The following is an 18566-nucleotide window of genomic DNA, read 5'->3' on the forward strand; positions in this document are numbered from 1 at the left end:
CTTATCCTTCCCAAACTGATCCTGCATGGGCTTCTCACAGGCAGCAGCTCTTGAAGAGAGTTCTTGAAGAATTTATCCAAATGTGGGTCTGTACCATGCAGTTCATCCATCAGAACCAAACTGCTCCAACATGGTTCCCCCACAGGCAGCAGCTTGTGCCAGGTCACCTGTTCCTGTGTGGTCCCATCTTCATGGACTACAGGCCTGGCCTGGAATCTGCTCCACTGCGGGTTCTCCACAGGCCGCAGCCTCCTCCAGTGCAGGTTCACCTGTGCAACTGTGGTCTCCTCCATGGAGATCTGCACCACTGTGGTACCTCATGGGCTGCAGAAGGACGCATTGGTCTGTTAGAGTGGGTCCAGAGGAGGGCTACAAAGATGATCAAGGGGTTGGAGTGCCTCTCCTACGAAGAAAGGCTGAGCGAGCTGGGGCTGTTCAACCTACAGAAGAGAAGACTAGGGCGACCTCATTGCAACCTTTCAGTACTTAGAGGGGACTTAAAAAGGATAGGGAGCAACACTTTGCTCAATCAGATAATGACAGGACAAGAGGGAATGGTTTTAAACTAAAAGAGGGGAGGTTTAGATGAGATATTAGGAGGAAATTCTTCACTCGGACGGTGGTGAGGCACTGGAACAGGTTACCCAGAGAAGTTGTGGATGCCCTAGAGGTGTTCAACGCCAGGTTGGATGGGGCCCTGGGCAAACTGATCTAGTGTGTGGCATCCTTGCAGGGGTGTTGGAACTAGATGATTGTCGTGGTTCCACTTGAGTGGGCAGCTGATCTCCACCACAGCCGCTCTCTCACTCCCCCTCCTCAAAGAGGAATGGGGAGAAAATATGTGAAAAGGGCTCAAGGGTTGAGATAAGGACAAGAAAATCACGCAATAATTATTGTAACGGGCAAAACAGACTCAGCATAAGAAGATAGATAGTAAGATTTATTGCTCATTACTAACAAGCGAGAGAAGTGAGAAACAAAGGAAAGAAACCAAAAGCACCTTTCCCCCCCATCCACCCTCTTCCACCTCCTCCCCCCCGAGCGACGCAGGGGAACGGGGGAATGGGGGTTATGGTCAGTCTACAGCACTTCTTCTCTGCCGCTCTTTCTCGGTCACTGTCGTCCCCTGTGCTGTGGGGTCCCACCCACGGGATACAGTCCTTGATGAACTGATCCAGCGTGGGCTTCCCACAGGCAGCAGCTCTTCCAGAACTGCTCCAGATATGGGTCCGTACCATGGGGTCCATCCCTCAGGAGAAAACTGCTCCAACCTGGCTCCCCCACGGGCAGCAGCTCCTGCCAGGTCACCTGCTCCTGCGTGGTCTCCTCCACCGGCTGCAGCGTGGAACCCTGCTCCACCGTGGTACTCCATGGGCTGCAGGGGGACATCCTGCTTCACCATGGTCCTCACCACAGGCCTCAGGGGACTTCTGCTCCGGCAGGGAGCAGGGGACTTCTGCTCCTACTTCTGGCTCACACTGACCTTGGTGCCTGCAAGGCCGTTCCTCACTCCTTTCACTCTCCCAGCTGCTGTGTGGCGCAGCATTTTTTTTCCCTGTCTTAAATATGCTCTCACAGAGGCGCAAAACAACATCACTTATTGGCTCAGCTCTGGTCAGCAATGGGACCCTTACCAAACATAGGGCAGCTTCTAGATCCTTCTCACAGAAACCATCCCTATGGCCCCCCTGCTACCAAAACTTTGCCACGTAAACCCACTACAATGATCTTTGAGGTCCCTTCCAACCCAAGCCATTCTATGATTCTATGACAGGCAGGGGGGATGAGGGGGATTCATCACTGTCTGTGTCAGTCAGCAGCTGGAGGGCATGGAGCTCTGCCTGGGGATGAATGAGGAGCTGAGAGCTAATGGGTCAGGATTAAAGGGAGGGCAGAGATAGGTGACATACTGGGGTCCGCTACAGGCCACCTGATCAGGAAGATCAAGTAAATGAGGTCCTCTATAGACAGCCCACTCCACCACGGCCCTCTCCACAAGCCACAGAGGAACTCCAGCACCTGGAGTGCCTTCTCCCCCTCTTTCTGAACTGACGATGATGTCTGCAAGGCTGTTTCTCACTCCTCACTCTCCCAGCTGCTGTTGTGTTGTGCAGCAGTTTTTTGTTTTTTGTTTTTCCTTTTTTTCTCCTTTCTAAAATCTGTTCTCACAGATGCGCAAACATCAGTTATTGGCTCAGCTCTGGGCAGTGGCAGGTCCTTTTGGAACCTACTGAAACTGACTCTCTGGGGCAGCTTCAGGATTCTTCTCACAGAAGCCACCCCTGCTGCTCACTGCTACCAAAACCTTGCCACATAAACCCACTACAGAAACAAAGCATTACAGACTGACTGCAGCCCCCATTCCTCTGAGCTGCTCAGGGACAGGAGGTAGAAGAGGGTGGATGGAAGGGCAAGTGTTTTTAGCTTGCTTTCAGTTTTCTCACTGCTCTAGTCTAGTAGTAATAGGCAATAAATTACATTAATCTCCCTATGCTGAATCTATTTTGCCTGTGGTGAGTGGTCTCCTTGTCCTTATCTCAACCCTTGAATCATTTTTCATCATATTTTCTCTCTGCCTGTCTTTGAGGAGGGGCAGTGAGAGAGATGTTGTGGTGGAGTTTAGCTGCCCGTCAGGGTGAAACCACCACAAGTTATATTATTTTCTTTTTCTTTTCTCTTTTTTTTTTTTTTTTAATTTTAAATTAATCTCCTTAGCAGAGAGGTTTCCTCTCGGAATAGAGACACGATTCTAGTCTCATAGATAATATTTAATTTGCAAGATAGTGTAATGAAAATATGTTAATAGCTTTTTCAGTAAGTTAATAGCTTTCAAATTCTTACTAATTAGTTTGTTAAAATATTCTATTGGTAAAATACTTCTTTTTTTCCCTGGTAAAACTTAAAAATGTAGGTCTTATAGGGACCATCTTGTGAATAGTAAAGGCAGAATGAGAAGTAGTATCAAAATTGTTTAAAAAGAAATAATTAGCAAGTGAGTGATAAAGGAAGCTGCCATAATTTGCATCAAAGATCACTTTTTGTCATTTTACAGCAAAATCTGATATAGCGTACAAGTGGATCTTGCATAGAAAGTAGGCATTCTTTGGAACAAGGATGAGAAGGCAAAATTCTTGTGATGGCACACTTGGTCCCAGGTGTCTTGGACACCTGACTACCTGCTGCTGCAGGAGGGATGAGTAGTATCCCATTCTCAGCCCATCCTTGGTGGCTAGAGTGCTGTGGAATTAAAGCATATGTCTTCATAACTGATTTTTGTATCCTAGGTCCCCTACGTTCTGACACTGTAAAATCTAGGTTTACTTCTCTCTTTCTGTGGCATTGTTTAGTAGTACCTTCAGATAACCCTCTTCAGGGCTATCTAAAGCAATGCCACTTATGTCCTTATACATTCAGTCCTCTGATATCCCTTAAATCACCATGCAGTTTTTTTCATTTCTTTCTTATGTCCCTTTAAAAACTTGTAGTACCCTTAGATTCCTTTTGCTTCTATCAGCTCAGCAAAAGGCATCATGTGCTGTGGCTTATTACAAATGATACTTGTGTTTATTACAGGAATACAAGTGCTGAATGGCCTGCTGCCTGTCTCCCTATTCTACCATCAGTCAAGAAATTGATAGAGATTATTTCCACTGTTTTTTTTCTTCACCCTCCTCTGTACCACACAAGTTTTAATGTTTTTGGGAATTCAGTTGCTTTAAGTTTTCATGGAAGTAGGTCACTGGATTAAAATTTAAGATAGTATAGTATGAGAAACAATCCAGAGTTGCAGAATTTTACTTGAGATAACTGATTATGAACCAGCATGAATCTCTGATTGTGATGAGAAAAAGAAAATGATGAGCAATTAGACAAACACTTCCATAAGCATATTCTCACCTGCTTCCCAGTACAAGTACATTTTGCTGTGAGTTGTACTCGGTCCATGTGAACACCTCTGGTATGGCAATGGGCATCAAAGCCTCCTTTGATTCAGGTGGTTTGTGTAATGGATTCTGTCGGCTACTTTGTGTTAATGGTTCCTGTATTCCTGCAAGCCACTGTCCCAAAGGGGTGTTCATGCCCTGTCTAGTGGCTAGAGAACATTAGGAACCTTGGCGGTGTCCCTGCCTTACTGTGCGTGGCCCTTAGTCACCGTCCCTCAGTTGTGTCCGTACTGCTTTTGGCTTACAGTGTCACACCAACAAGTGGTGGTGTCACTGTCCCTGGGGGTGTTTAAGGAAAGGTTGGACCTGGCACTTAAGGACATGGTTTAGTGGGGTGACATTTGTAGTAGGGTGACAGTTGATCTTGAAGGTCTTTTCTGACCTTAATGATTCTATGTTATTCTGTGCAGTGTGTGGTGCATGAGTTTTCCAAAGCATTAAATTTTCCTCTGCTGTTTTCTCCTAAAAGGTAAGATATTTACATTAACGCTCATGGGATGAATGAGATGCTTACTGTGAAGGGAGAGATTTTTCAGTGAATTTCAGTCTCATATAGGTATTTAACAGGAATCTTCCTCAAAGAATATTGTTAAACAGCAAAGACCAGAGGAGAAATTGCATTTGACATCCCATCTGTTATACATTTTTAAATCGGTGTTTCCATCTTACAGTTGTTTTAATTCATAAATAAGCAGTTAACTATATTCATTAGATAAAAATAAATACATATTGTTCAGACTTGCATTTGGTTCTTAGGAATATGAAAATTTGGTGAAGATGTGAATTATCTGTTTAGAATTCCAGCTTTCTGTTCGTTCAGACTTTTCTTAAATGGCTTACTTTATTCTGACTAATGTTAACACTTCAGAAAATGCCGTCCTTCTCTCTGAACAGACTATCTCATTTTACTTATGTTACAATTGGTTAGGCCATATTTCTTAAATCTGAATAGCATTATTTTTGTTCTGGAAAATAATTTCCTGGTTCCACACTTTGGTGAAAATATTTCTTTTTGTTGGTTGTAACATCATAGTATGTCAGCATTTTCCCAGCAAGGTAGTCCTCAGGGAGTCCTATTTATAGTTATTGCTTTCATATGAAATCTGTTTTGGTCAAGTATCGTACTATTTTAGGTCTCTCATAAGGACATAGGACATATATGGAATTCAGTTTTGTATAGAACCTCAATTTCTAAAACATTCATATAATTATTATCCATTACTTTAAAATGTGTTGGTGCTTTGTAAAGGAGAGAAAGTCCAGTTCACATGGGGAAAAGGACGGAGCTGTAGAAAAGTATTATATTTTAACTGAGAGAATAATTAACAAAAATAATTTCACTTCCAGTCTTTGTGACAGTCTTGAGTTTTTGAAGGAATTGAATGAGGCAAAGAAGTTTGTTTAACAAACAGGGTTAGAATTGTACAAGGAGTTAAAATTTGTCTTGGTCAGCTTCCAAAAGCTATATCCTAAAGGAAACCATGTTGTTAGTCTGTTATAGAACCTTTAACCTCTAGTTCAGTCTAAACTTCTAATAAAAGTAAGAAAGCTTGCCTTTTTCCTCAGCAGTTCCTTGGGGCTACTTTTTCAAACATTTGTATTCCCTGTAATTGTTTTTATTTCAATACATATTAAGTGACATGCGCACACTTGTTATGACAATTAGGGGGAGAGAAAAAGAAAGAATGATGAAATAATGTAGAATGATGAGGAACATTTTTTTTTAACTCTTTACTTTTTAACTCAAGTGAAAATTTTGAACAAGGTGATCCTTTTTTAATGGTATGGGCTTAATTTGTCTTTTATTTGCATAAGAATTTCAGTTCTGCATAAATCATCTAGGTGACCACAATAGAGTTTTGCTTCAAACAGCTGAAGATTTTGAAAGAGAGTTCAGTGACAAAGCTCCTGTGGATGCTGTCATTTTGAAAGAAGACTAAATAGTTAAGTCAGCTGTGATGATGTTATATTGCTGTAAACAGAATTCTCTTTGTATTTTTTTTTTCCCAGCTTTGTGGTTGCTTGTTATTCTCTCTTTTTATTCCTGTGTATATTTTTTCCCATATCCTTCTCCATATGATTTGAGTTTACTGATTCTCCAAAATATTTGCTAAAATAGATTATATCTTCTCCCTCACAACACCGTGATTGAGAAAAAAGAAGCTTAAGAAAAGCTTTAATTAAAACTTGCAAAAACCTAAAGGAGGTAGCTGATATTAGGCTCTTGCATATAGTAGAAAACTAAGCACGTCAATGGACATTAAGTGAAATTTGGCAGATTTAGGTGAGATTTAATTTTTATAGTGAGGGTACTCACTATGCCTGTTGAACAAATGCTGTAGGAATATAATAGACTCTTTAGAGTCGGAATTGGAATTGGAATTGGGGGTGATTTAACACTATGGTATGACAGGTCAGCAAAAAAAAAAGAGTAACCAGCTAAAAATGATGCTAGTGTCAGTTTCAATGACTGTATCTCATATTTTGACTTGTATGGAGTTGGTAGATCAGTAGGCTACTAGTATTGTTAGCTATACTTATTTTCTGTTTTTGCGGGGAAAAGGTTTGATAAATGTGAAGTGACCACTCCAGCATCTCTTCAGCCCCTTTATTATGTCGTTTTCCAACAAGAAAGCAAAGTGACTGGGCTACAAATGGAAAGAAAGCACTCGCTTCATCCTTCACTTACAGACGAAATATGTCTAATTTTATTAGGGCATTCACGTGGTGTAATTAAACCTTTGCATTGTTTCCTGTTTATAGGGATACAAAAATGACCACATACAAAAAGCAAACAAAATGATCTGTCAGTTCACAGTGCAACAACAGATGTGAAGGTCAGGAGTATGATACATGTGTAAGGGAAGAGAGGTTTGCACCAAGTGCTGGTACTGTTGAACAGGACCTTAATCCTATGCCATTCTTCTGTGCTAAGAGAGAGAGAAATGCTCCTGCTCTTGAGAATCAAGCACCTATTCTGAAGAAATGGAAGTCAGTGGCAGTAGAGATTAGAGGTAGCCATCCAAACCTTTGAACAGGAAGCAGCTGTCAGCTGCAGGAGGCAGCAAGTTTCCAGAGAACCACTTTTTTGGAGTCAGCCATGTTGATAGCCATGTCTTGCAGCTTCTCTGCCATGTATACCTATGCATAAAGCAAAATGTAAATACGAGATACTGGATGTTTTATGTCTTCTAAAAAAATAAAATAAAAATCTTGACTTGTATTTGCATGAAGGTATTAATGCTTACATCTACATTTAACTGTAATATGATTCAAGATGAAGAGCTATAAAAAGGATTCTAAAATTTAACTCAAATATTTTGACTTATTGTTCTTTATCTGAAACAAATTTGATAATGCTTATGAATTACTAGATATCCTTTCTAAGTTCCATATAAAAATATTTTCTTCAGCTCTATCTCTGTGTCATGTAAAGTCTAGCTGAGCTAACAAGTAGCCTGTCACTTTTGGGCACTGCTGATGTTTCTACTACCCTGGGACCAATTTCTAGAGTTATAGAAGATAACTTTGCCAGTTGATGGGGATGGCTAATGCTATTCTAAAGCTAATGCTGTTGTCTATATGGATTACTCTCATTAATTTAAAAAGTTAGATCTGTGAGGTGAACCCTGTTTTGATGTCAAACAGTACTTTTTTTCTTATTCTTAATTTACTGTTTACTTAATGATATCCAATGCTTGCTTTCAGTACTGCTTAATACCTTTCTCCACTCAGTGAGAAGATGCACTTCTGCTTTTAACTGTTTCAACTTTTTGCCACTAATACGGCTTTCACCATTAAAGTTTTGTGTAGTGTGGTAGTTTTTGATGGTGCATTTTTGAAGACAATGCACTACATCCACAAAAACTATTCCAGACATCACAATTAAAACAAGGACATTTTAAACATTAACGATATCTCAAACCATTAAAAATAAAATATGTCCTTCATATAAAGAACAAATAGCTTGAATAAACAAGGTTGAATTTAAATTTTAACTTGAAATATATTTTGAATTTGCCTGCTAATTTGTACATATATAAGAAATATACACGAATCTGTCATCTTATATGACTACATTATTTCTGCTGTTTATACTTGGTTACCTAGAATGAAACAGGCAATTATAATGATGTATCAATGAGGTACTGTCAAATATTGGGTTTCTTTCTGTGAAGCAAAATCAAGAATGGAAAATTCAGTGTTATACAGCATGAGATTTTTATTCTTTAGTGTTAAAATTTAAATAACTAGCATATTTATTATAATTTCTGTCTTCAAAATTGGATGTTCTTCCTAATATGTGAGTAATAAGTTGGACGTATGTGTGCCATGTGATAACTTCTGCATGCTGTGCCAGGAAAGGACCTAAGCTTGCCTGCCTATGCTAACAGGTTAATTTTCCCTCTGTGAATGTAAAAGGAAGCAAAGTAGAAATCAATGTAAAAACATGTTAACATTGCTATAAAATATAATAAAAAAAAACCACCCCCAACATTTTAGTTGAATTATCCTGCTCTACAGAGACAATAAAATTACGATTTGATTTTATAGTACTTAATCCAGTATTTTGGATTATATAAAGTATACATATATATGTAATACAATGCAAAACATTTATATTTAGGAAATTGAAATAAAACCCTTCAAAATCCATAGATTTTAAATGTTATTAAATGAAATGTATTCAATACAAGTAAATTTCTTACCTTTAGATGTTCTTAATATATGCTCCTTTTGATGAACAACAATATAAAACAATCATGAGAATAACAGAGCCATAAAGCATGAACATTTAAAATACCACATTTGTTTAAGCTCCAGTTAAACAAAAAGCCAAACCCAAGAATCCTACAGGTGTTCAGCAAGGTGTGGTTGTGATCTGACTACTCTACTCATTTTCTCAAAGCTGAAAAACTTTTTTGTGCCTAATAGAAATGTTTGAAAGTCATGGATAGTTGCAGCAGGATTTACCAAATGCTGACATAACAAATGCAAGTAGAACTAAGAAGCAGAAGCACTGAGGTGAGCTGCATGCCATTTTGAAGCTGTTTGTACTCTAATGGTACCCTGTTATGAGAGGTGCACGTTAGCAGTCTGAGAACCTGTGGTGTAAGAAACATTACATGGGCCTCCGAATCATTTCTTTTCCCTGTTCATCTTTCTACGAACATTTTCATTGCTAAGTAGGACTTGCTCTGCTAGTCTTAAATGATGAGTAAAGAAAGAGTGGGAGCTTTGGAACCAAACCATTTGGCACTGGAGCTATGTGAGGATTGCTTAATGTGTGGATTGAGGACATGAGACAATTACAGAGTAATAGACATTACAGATGGAAAAAGACCTGTTAGGTCATCCAGTCTGTCTCCTTACCAATTCAGGACTATTCCCTATAGAACATTTTCCAACATTTTGTCTAGTTTGGTTTTAAATATCCCAAATGATGGAGATTCCACTGCTTCCCTTGGGATGCTTTTGTACTGCTTTGCAAATCTCATTGCCAAGTAGTTTTTCATGATACTCAGCTGCATATTTTTTTTTCCGTACTTATTTATTACTGCTTGTATTTTATTTTTCTTTTCTAAGCCATTCTTTAATAATTCAAAATATTAACCATATAAATATTATGTGTTATTATTAATATCAAAGTGACTGTATGTGTTGCCTATCAATCCTCTGCAGGGAAATTGTGTGTTTTTAATTTTGAAATGTTTTCCTTTACAAGCAATATTGCCAGCTCTCTAATCATTTTCATTGGCCTTCTCAGTACACTTAACCTGTTACTTTGCACCTGAACTCCTCTTCATAGTGAACCTTCTACCATTTCCTTATGGACAAATAAAATGTTAGGAAATACTTTGTGTGTGTTGATATGGATCACTGCGATTAGTGTTTCCATACTAATTCTTAGATGCATGGTGATAGTTCAACAATGGAAAAAAGGAACGGTCACAGTTTAACTATTAAATGTTCACGTGTATACATTATTGGTATTCCTCTGTTATGATATGTTAGCAATGTGGAAGTAAGTCCTGAATGCTTAAATGACTTTTTGCTAAACAACTCTGTGTATAACCTCTGGAAACTAATTACTTTGAAAAATTTTGTTCATGTTAAGTGCCTAGCAGAGCTACAAAATCCTGACAGTAGGCAGCACTTGTTGTGTATCTGCAACATCAACTGAGAATATTATTTTTTATGTTGTCCATTTTGGACTTCTTCAGGGAGATTTCCACTGTTTCCAAGATAGCTCATGCATATGCTATCACAGTGTTTCTGTGGTGCATATCTGATGAAGGCTACCAGCTCATTCAACCTAAATGGAGGGGGGAAAAAAAAGTAAGACAATGCTGCAAAAACAAGTAAAACCTTTCCTGAACAGTGAATATCCTGGAATGTTCCTGTTATGATGCCAAGCATATCCTTGAAAATGGCAGCTGTTATTATACTTCTGTCACATTTTCAAGAAGAGTATCATATCTGTTGCAACAAAATGTACACGTGTTCCATTTTTTTCTATGCCCTGAAACTGAAGAAACAGAGACCAAGTACACTGCAAGTTCCTGCAGAAAGGGTCTTCTCTATCCCTTCCCTCAGCTGAATGCATCTATGGTTCCAAATCTGAACAGGCAGTATTTGGGATTCCTGTGTGAACCAAGGAGACATTTTCTTGGATGTTATCTTGTCTCTTCCAGGCCATAGTTCCATTCTAACACACATACTGCTTGAAAAACAGATGTTACAGGACAGAAAGCAAGCTTGAAGGTTCTTGCTAAGTTTAAAGGGCTTAATTTTCTGTTTGATGTTGATAAGAACAGTACTTCTTATCTGATGTTAACAAAAGACATATGTTTACTTGGAAATTCTTGCTGTTCTGGATGTGCCACTGGAGATTGTTATTAAAATTATTACTGGTGATATCCTAGTTTTCAGTGATTTGGTCAATATTAAGTATATAATTTATTTTCCAAATACATAGTGCAATTCAATATTCTAGATACATTTAGCTGTAACTGGAATTTCTCTTGTATGCTGACACAGAAAACAGTGTACCGACCCAGGAAAGAATTTTCTATGTCTATGTCCTCCTCCTGTTACCCTGTAATTTTTAATTCACTAGCAACTGACAGTAATTGGCCATTACTCTTCTATCACAGTGCATGCACCATGCGCATTTGAATGCAAATAGCAGCTGCCTCAGCGATGCTTTCTTATCTACTTTGTCTCCCAAAAATCATGGTTCTGGTTTGTCTTGTCGAATGTATGACCTCCTCCTGCAAGAACATCCAGTTGTTTGTAAATATGCAAAGAGTTCTGGACCAGCTGTTCTTGTTGTTCTTTTAGATTTCTGGTACAGACATTACTGACATGATTTTACCTATCTGTCTGATCTCAAACCCATCCACTAGCTGGAAGTCATGTGGTAATCTAAGGAAGACTCACTTTCTGATCCATCATATGTGCCAGAATACACTGATACATCCATATACATCCAAAAGAAAGAAATGAAAAAAATAAAATAAAGGTCTGTGTCTTCTGGGTCTTGTTTGAGAAAGAAAAACCTTAGAATTATAAAGTGAAAAGCGCTGAAAGTAGTGAACCAGGAAAAAGTGAACTGAATTACCACCAATGGTTCACGTGAACAAGTATGACGCATTGCTTTTTTTTTTTTTTCTACAAGATTTATAAAGGACTTCTAAGATGCAACATTTATAGCTGTTAATCCCACTTTAAACAGTTGCAGTTTTTCTTTGCAGTTTTACCCTTTCCCGTTCTGACTTATTGTTTTCTTGGATCCACTGTACATCCTTTTACGTGACCTGCAAGCTGCCTGCTTCAAGTGCTAGGCAGTTTTCATGCTGCAAAAGCCTGTCTACAAAGTTCATATATAAAAAGGGTACAATTATTAATCTTCATTATGCTTACAGTCCTTAATTACACTCAGTTGCAGTTCTATCTTAAAGTTCCATGTCAGAGTGAACCTGATTTGTGGTCCTGTATGAACTACAATTCTTCATGATGGTCTTCTTTCTGTTTTATTTAAGGACTGAGTAAATTCTACTCCTTTCCAATTTAACATTGTCAAGTAAATATGAAATGCTGATGTCCAGTTCAAAATATGTATCACATGCTTGATCTCTTCAGCTGCAGGAGAAAGGCCTATTATAAATTGCAGGACCATGTTCTGTAATAATAAAGAAAACAGTTTAAGCGTGCAGTTGCAAGGAATGCTTTAAGCAAACTATGAAGTTCTTTTATCAGTAACACAAGAGAAGCTTGCTTTTCTGGCTAAAAGTCCAGGGGAAAAGAATTCAGGATTAATCATGTGGGTACTTGATGGCTGCTGCAGCTCACGGATTTTCTGGAACACGTTCTGGAATATGACGATTGCCTTTCTTTTAAGGCTGCGTGTCTTAGGTCGGTTTAATCTAACCCATATGTGTGTTCCCACTGTGTCTCTTACAAGCATTATCATTTTTGATTTTGAGAAAAATATCCAACTAGCTACTGCTCACAATAGATGTTTCTGGATCCAAGTTATTATATTCACTTAGCCAAACATTCTGTTGTTGCAAGCCCTGTCTTAGATACGAGATGAAGCTGCTAAGTATAACCTATGTGTAATTGCATGGCAAATAAAATACTATCATGTATACTTCTACTGCCTTTCAAATATATTCATATTTGAGAAAGCTTATGCTTTCTGCATACATATACTTATGCATTTATATTATGGTTTCCATAATATAATCTGAAAACTTGGAGAACAGTGTCCTTGACTGTGCACATCAGCAACTACAGTGCCTTTAGAAACTGTGGTTGTTGGGGGGTCTTAGAGGGATTGCTGCACTTGACTGAAGTAATCCTCCTTTATGAAAGACACAGTCTCCATTATGTAGTACTCAAGGCTTGTAGGTTTACAGGGTCTGGCTGGGATGGAGTTAACTTTCCCTGCAGCTGCCAATACAGTCCTGTGCTCTGCACGTGTAGCTAGAACAGACTGGTATCACACCAGTGTTGTGTCTATTGCTGAACAATACTGGCACAGCATCAGGGCTCCCTCCAACCCCCCGAAAGCCATCAATCAGATGGGTAAGAGGTGGAGAGGGGCAGCTGACCTAAACCAACCAAAGGGATATTATGGTGACCATAATATGGTGACCTTAATATGGTGACATATACCATATGGTGTCACACTCAGTAATAAAAGGTGGGAAAGGTGTGTTTGGGGTGGGCTCTTGTTATGAAAATGTCTGTCCTCCTGAACAATGGCTACGGGTGTTGAGGCCCTGTTTCAGGGACATGGATGAACATCACTCATTGATGGGAATTAGAGAGTAATTTCTTTCCTCTTGCTGTGCTTCCACACGGCCTTTTTTTTTTCCCCATTTTTTTTTTAAATTAAATTATCCTTATCTCAACCCATGAGATTTGTTGTTGTTGTTGTTGTGTGTTTTGTTTTCCAGCATACTTTCTTCTTCACCTCCTCTTCTGAGGAGGGGGGGGTGAGAGTGGTTGTGATGGAGTTCAGCTGCCTAGGAAGGTAAAACCACCACCGTAAGTAGATCTATTTATGGTTGCTCACATCAAAATACTGTCCCACAAACTTGTGCACTTCCTCTTTCCCCCCACTCACCATGGGTCTGGAGATGAAAGTCTGCTGTGTGCAGCAGAATAGACTTTTTCCTTCTCATCTGGTCAGCTCTAGCAAGATGGCCAGTATCAGAAGCTGTTTTTCTTGGTCTTCTTTGGAAATGATGGAAGATTCCACAGATGATTAGTCCTCCTAAGCTGATCTTCCTTGCCATTTATCTTTCAAGTTTACAGATACCTCTAATGCTGTCACCAGCAATGCATCATCTTTTGCTCTGTAATTTGCTTCTGGAAGAAAAAACTTGTTCTCTGGATTTTGTTTCTGTGAGGAAAAAAAGAAAAAAAAAGATGCAGCCTGCTGAGCTACCAACACCAACACAGGGTTTCCTGGTTCACCTTGCAGCTTCACAGGTGTCTTGCCCATAGTTTTTTTCCCTGTTTTGTGTTCCTTGCAAGTTGATGCAGCATAGCCCAAGTCAGCAAGTATACTCCTCCTGAACTGTAACCCCAGGTACAGTTCAAATGCTCCTTTTTGGAGCCTTTGTAAGCTTTTCCTGTTGGCTTACAGAATTGTAAGATCAGTTAGGTTGGAAAAGAACTTCTGGATCATCATGTCCAACTATACACCTGACCTATTGAGTCCCATCACTATACCATGTCAGAGGTGTTGGAACTAGGTGATTTTTAAGGTCGCTTCCAACCCAAACCATTCCATGACTCCTTTTCTCCAGACTAAGTAACCACAGTTCCTTTGGCCATTTCTCTTAATGTTTTTTTCTAGTCCCTTCACCAGCTACATTACTCTTCTCTGGACAAACTCAAGCAACTCCATATCCTTTTTGTAGTGAGGGGCCCAAAATGGAACAGAGTATTTGAGGTGTGGTCTCACTAGTGCTACATACAAGATGACTATCACTTCTGTAGTCCTGCTGGCCACATTATTTCTGATGCAGAAATACATTCAATACATCCCATACCCTTTGGATATTATTGTATATCTTTGTACCTTTTTGAGTTGAAGATCTAAGAGGGAGTAACTCCATAAATTATATATATTTACTCCATGTCACTTTCTTTTTCCTTTTCAATTTAATGGCGAAGTGACAGAGTATACGAATAGTATATAAAAAAGCCTGGGATCCACGTATCAGTTGCTTGCACCTTGCACACATGGAATTTGAATTGTACTTGAGCCTGGTCCCCCTATTCCATCCTCATAACCTGTGTCAGGTAAAAATCTCTTTCTCAGGTATGTGGTGGTATCATAACTGCTAAATATTTCTCTTTTTAGGGGTAAGAAATGGGCTAAAAAGAGAGACATTTCTTATATGTTCATCCCATAGAAAGATCATCTTTTGCATCCAACTCTATCCAAATATATTTTAACCTGAGAGAGTTTTCCCAAACATCTTTTGTTATATCTATTTTGTGCGCATCATTCATGGCTGTCTTTTGTAAATCTTGGTATCTTTTTCCAGAGGTGGGATTTGGTGGGTCCAATTTTCAGAGACAGCTCGAATTTTCAGTAATGATGACTTACAGTACATAAGCATGTGTGGCTTAGAAAATGATTAATATCCAGTGTTTTGACAGATTTTGCTTACAGTTACTGAAGTTGTTGATGGCTGGTGGTTTCTGTAAAGGTTAAAATGGTTATTTTTTTATTATTTTTTTTTTCCTAAGGAATCTGTAGAGTAAGTCTCTAAAAGGTTCAATTTATGCTGAGTTTTGGTGTTTATTTGTTTTTATAAAATATATATTCTTTGTGAATATAACTTACTATTGAGAGGTGAAAAGCAGAAATAATAATTTGACCTTTCACTGTTGAAAGCATAAATATTTATCACTTCCTTCAATTATGTTTACTGGATTTGGGAGGGATTAAATGAACAGTAATATTGAACACTAATAGTATATGGCCTTTTGACTTACAGAGAACTGTAATTGTTCATAGTTAAAACTCTTCCACATTGTAGGGATTTCCAGTGTAAACACAACCAGGTTAAGGTGCACCAGTGCTTGGAAGCCTACCATCTGGGAAAGATGGTATGCTTTCAAGAGAGCTCAGAGTGACAGGAAGCACTACGTTTCATAGAGTTGAGAAATGATAGTGGTAATGAGCTTCTCTCTTTGGCAGTATTGAAAAACCCCACCCCTACCCCCCAAAAATCATCAGCAGGAAATATCTCTTCTAAGCAATAGCAAACAATCAACATGACTTACCAAGTGATTTGTGGTCATGGGTCAGGTATCTACTCCACAGTAGTGCATGAATATAAAACCACTTGGACAGAAGTACTCAAAAAAGTCAAGAACAAAGAAAGGAGAGTGCTCCACCTGCAGAATTTGTTCAACCTGCACATGCAGTCTGATTGCTCTGTAGTTTGCCTTGGTTATTATCTTTTGTGAGCCACAATGGGAGAGGCTACTTGAAGGGGCAATGAAGAGGGCTAGCTGCTACCACTGGTGTTATTCATTTGCCTTGCATCAGTTGCTGAAATTTGATATGTTGTCAAGAAAGGTGTCAGCCAAAAACTAGCTGTGGGCTGAATGAATTACTTTGAGGAAGGCAGTCTGCTCTTTACCTATTTCTTTGTTGTTTACTCCTCAGTTATGGGAAAGGATTAGATATTTACTGTGCACACAGTACAGTTGAACTTTATAAATCAAATGCTGTCAGGACTCAGTGAATTTACTGTGCATTTGCAGATTGACTGCTGTGTGCATATTTGTGTAGAAATGCAGGCAGTGGGACTCAAACCTGGGGGAAGGTAGGATGTCAACCGAATTCAGACTTGCCACTTAAATCTTGTTCTAGGAGAATATTACTCTTCAATATACTCAACTACAACATCAAACAGATTTCTTTTCTGCCCATGACTGACTGCTCTTGGAGACTTCTTCTCCTCAGTCCCACTGATTTACTCCACTGCAGGTACTTGGCTGTCTCTAGCAGCCTGTCTATAATTTAATAGGAATCCTGAGCTTCTCCTCTTGGAGTCTAAAATTTGCAAAGATCATCAAGCTTCTCCACTGTTAACAGCACATCTTGGCTTAGAAACTTTTTACAGTTGGTATATTGTAGTTACCAGCAGTGTTAGGCTCTATACATGTTTTACTGACTGGAGCTGCCTCCAATTTTAGTGCACTCCTCAAAGAAAAATAAAAGGAAACAAACAAACAACAACAAAAACACACACAGAGCAAACCAAGCAAACAAACAAACCCTCAGCAATCATGAAAAATTACTTTTCATAGGTAAATTCCCAACCTTATGCATGTGTTATGTCTACCTTTTTTCTCATGAGATCTACTTTCCAGATGGGCCATTTTGCATGTGTAGGTAGGTGTGCAACTGCTTAGTTCAAAGCATGGGACAAAGTATTTCTTCCAAAGTATGAGCATGGGACTCAGCAGTTGACACATGGCTACTGCCTGTTTAATCCTTGACTATGTCTTATTATGTATGAATTTACGGTGAGTTGGATTTGAACTGGATTTTTTTAAATGGTTTCTTGAAAATTAAAAAAAAAAAAAGGCCTTATATTCAGGGCAGTATAATCAGGGTTTTGTATTCGATTAGAAATATGTTAATCTGGCTTGGAGGATAGCATAGAGCCCTCCAGTGCTGTGTTCTTACTTTTGTCCTTTGTATCTGTTCTCCTTCCAATCCAAATATTAATAATTTTTTATCAAGGAAATTGTTAATTTGAGCGAATCCTCCTTCATGAGATGTAATCAGTTTTACTCTCATAGCAGATGTGCGTTCACAATTTTTGGAAGTCATAAGGAAAAACTTTTCTAAAAGAGAGTACCTGAGGAATGGACAAAGTAATGTGACTAAACACGTAGACAGGTGCTTACGTACAAAACATAGGGATTTATTATCCTGCAGCTGTTCATTACATCCTCCTCCACTGAGATAGGATAAATGAATTTGTAAGTGGTCCGCGTTCATTTCAGTACGGAATGCAAGGGGTTCATATAAAGTAGAATCAGTAATATTAAATAGCTATTGTTTTTTCCATGTGTTTTTGTCTATTATCTGAGTGCCCCAAAATTCAGCTCAATTTATTTAGCTGAATTTTGCTGATTATCAAAGCAGTACCTTTTCTTGCAATTTGAAACTTTATTACTACTGTATTTTATTTAGATTACTTCAATCTTAGGTTAGGAAACCAACATAACAAGCTATACCAGGAAGAATCACAGAATCACAGAACTGTAGGGGTTGGAAGGGACCTCGAAAGATCATCGGGTCCAACCCCCCTGCCAAAGCAGGTGTCTCAAAGCAGGCTGCCCAGGTAGGCATCCAGACAGGCCTTGAATATCTCCAGAGAAGGAGACTCCATAACCTCTCTGGGCAGCCTGTTCCAGTGCTCTGTCACCCTCACTGTGAAGAAGTTCTTTTGCATGTCAGTGCGGAACTTCCTGTGCTCTATCTTGTGGCCATTGCCCCTTGTCCTGTCCCCACAAACCACCGAGAAGAGGTTGGCTACATCCTTCTATCCTCCACCCCTCAGATATTTATATACACTGAGGAGATCCCCTCTCAGTCTTCTTTTCTCCAAGCTGAACAGACCCAGGTCTCTCAGCCTTTCTTCATAGGGAAGATGCTTCAGACCCCGTATCATCTTTGTGGCCCTCCACTGGACTCTTTCCAGGAGATCCCTATCTTTCTTGTATCGGGGAGCACAGAACTGGAGACGGTACTCGAAAAAGAGGAAAAAGAGGAAAAATTAAATCTAGTTGCTCCAAAAAGTTAGTGAAATGAGGGCAATGTGTACCAAATAATGTGTGATCTAGATTTCACCTGCAAGGATCCTTCCTCTATATCTTTTCCTTTTCCTAGATTGTGATATGACAGACATATGTGAGATGGTTTAGAATTCTGGATAAGTTTTAGAGGTTACAGATGGGAAAATATGAAATGGAGAGAACAGACAGGAATATAACATGACTAAAGATTTAGTAAAGGAAGACAATCGGTTATGCTGAAAGGTAAATTATCAGAGTATAAAGACATTG

The 18566-nt window shown here is 39.0% G+C and overlaps 1 long non-coding RNA gene across 8 annotated transcripts in view; it reads left to right on the forward strand.

The window, feature by feature from the left end:
* The window catches only part of LOC137851214 (uncharacterized), a 61849-nt gene that overhangs the window by 8139 nt on the left and 35144 nt on the right, over positions 1–18566 (forward strand). For 2 of the 8 annotated variants that reach the window (XR_011093074.1, XR_011093075.1), the window contains exon 4: positions 13412–13502. The exons of the other annotated variants lie outside the window; for them this stretch is intronic. This is a non-coding gene — a long non-coding RNA (uncharacterized lncRNA). The remainder of the gene's footprint in view (positions 1–13411; positions 13503–18566) is intronic. 8 annotated transcript variants of the gene reach the window in all.

This window comes from Anas acuta, chromosome 2, assembly GCF_963932015.1.
Source record: "Anas acuta chromosome 2, bAnaAcu1.1, whole genome shotgun sequence".
In the NCBI taxonomy this organism is placed as follows: Eukaryota; Metazoa; Chordata; class Aves; order Anseriformes; family Anatidae; genus Anas; species Anas acuta.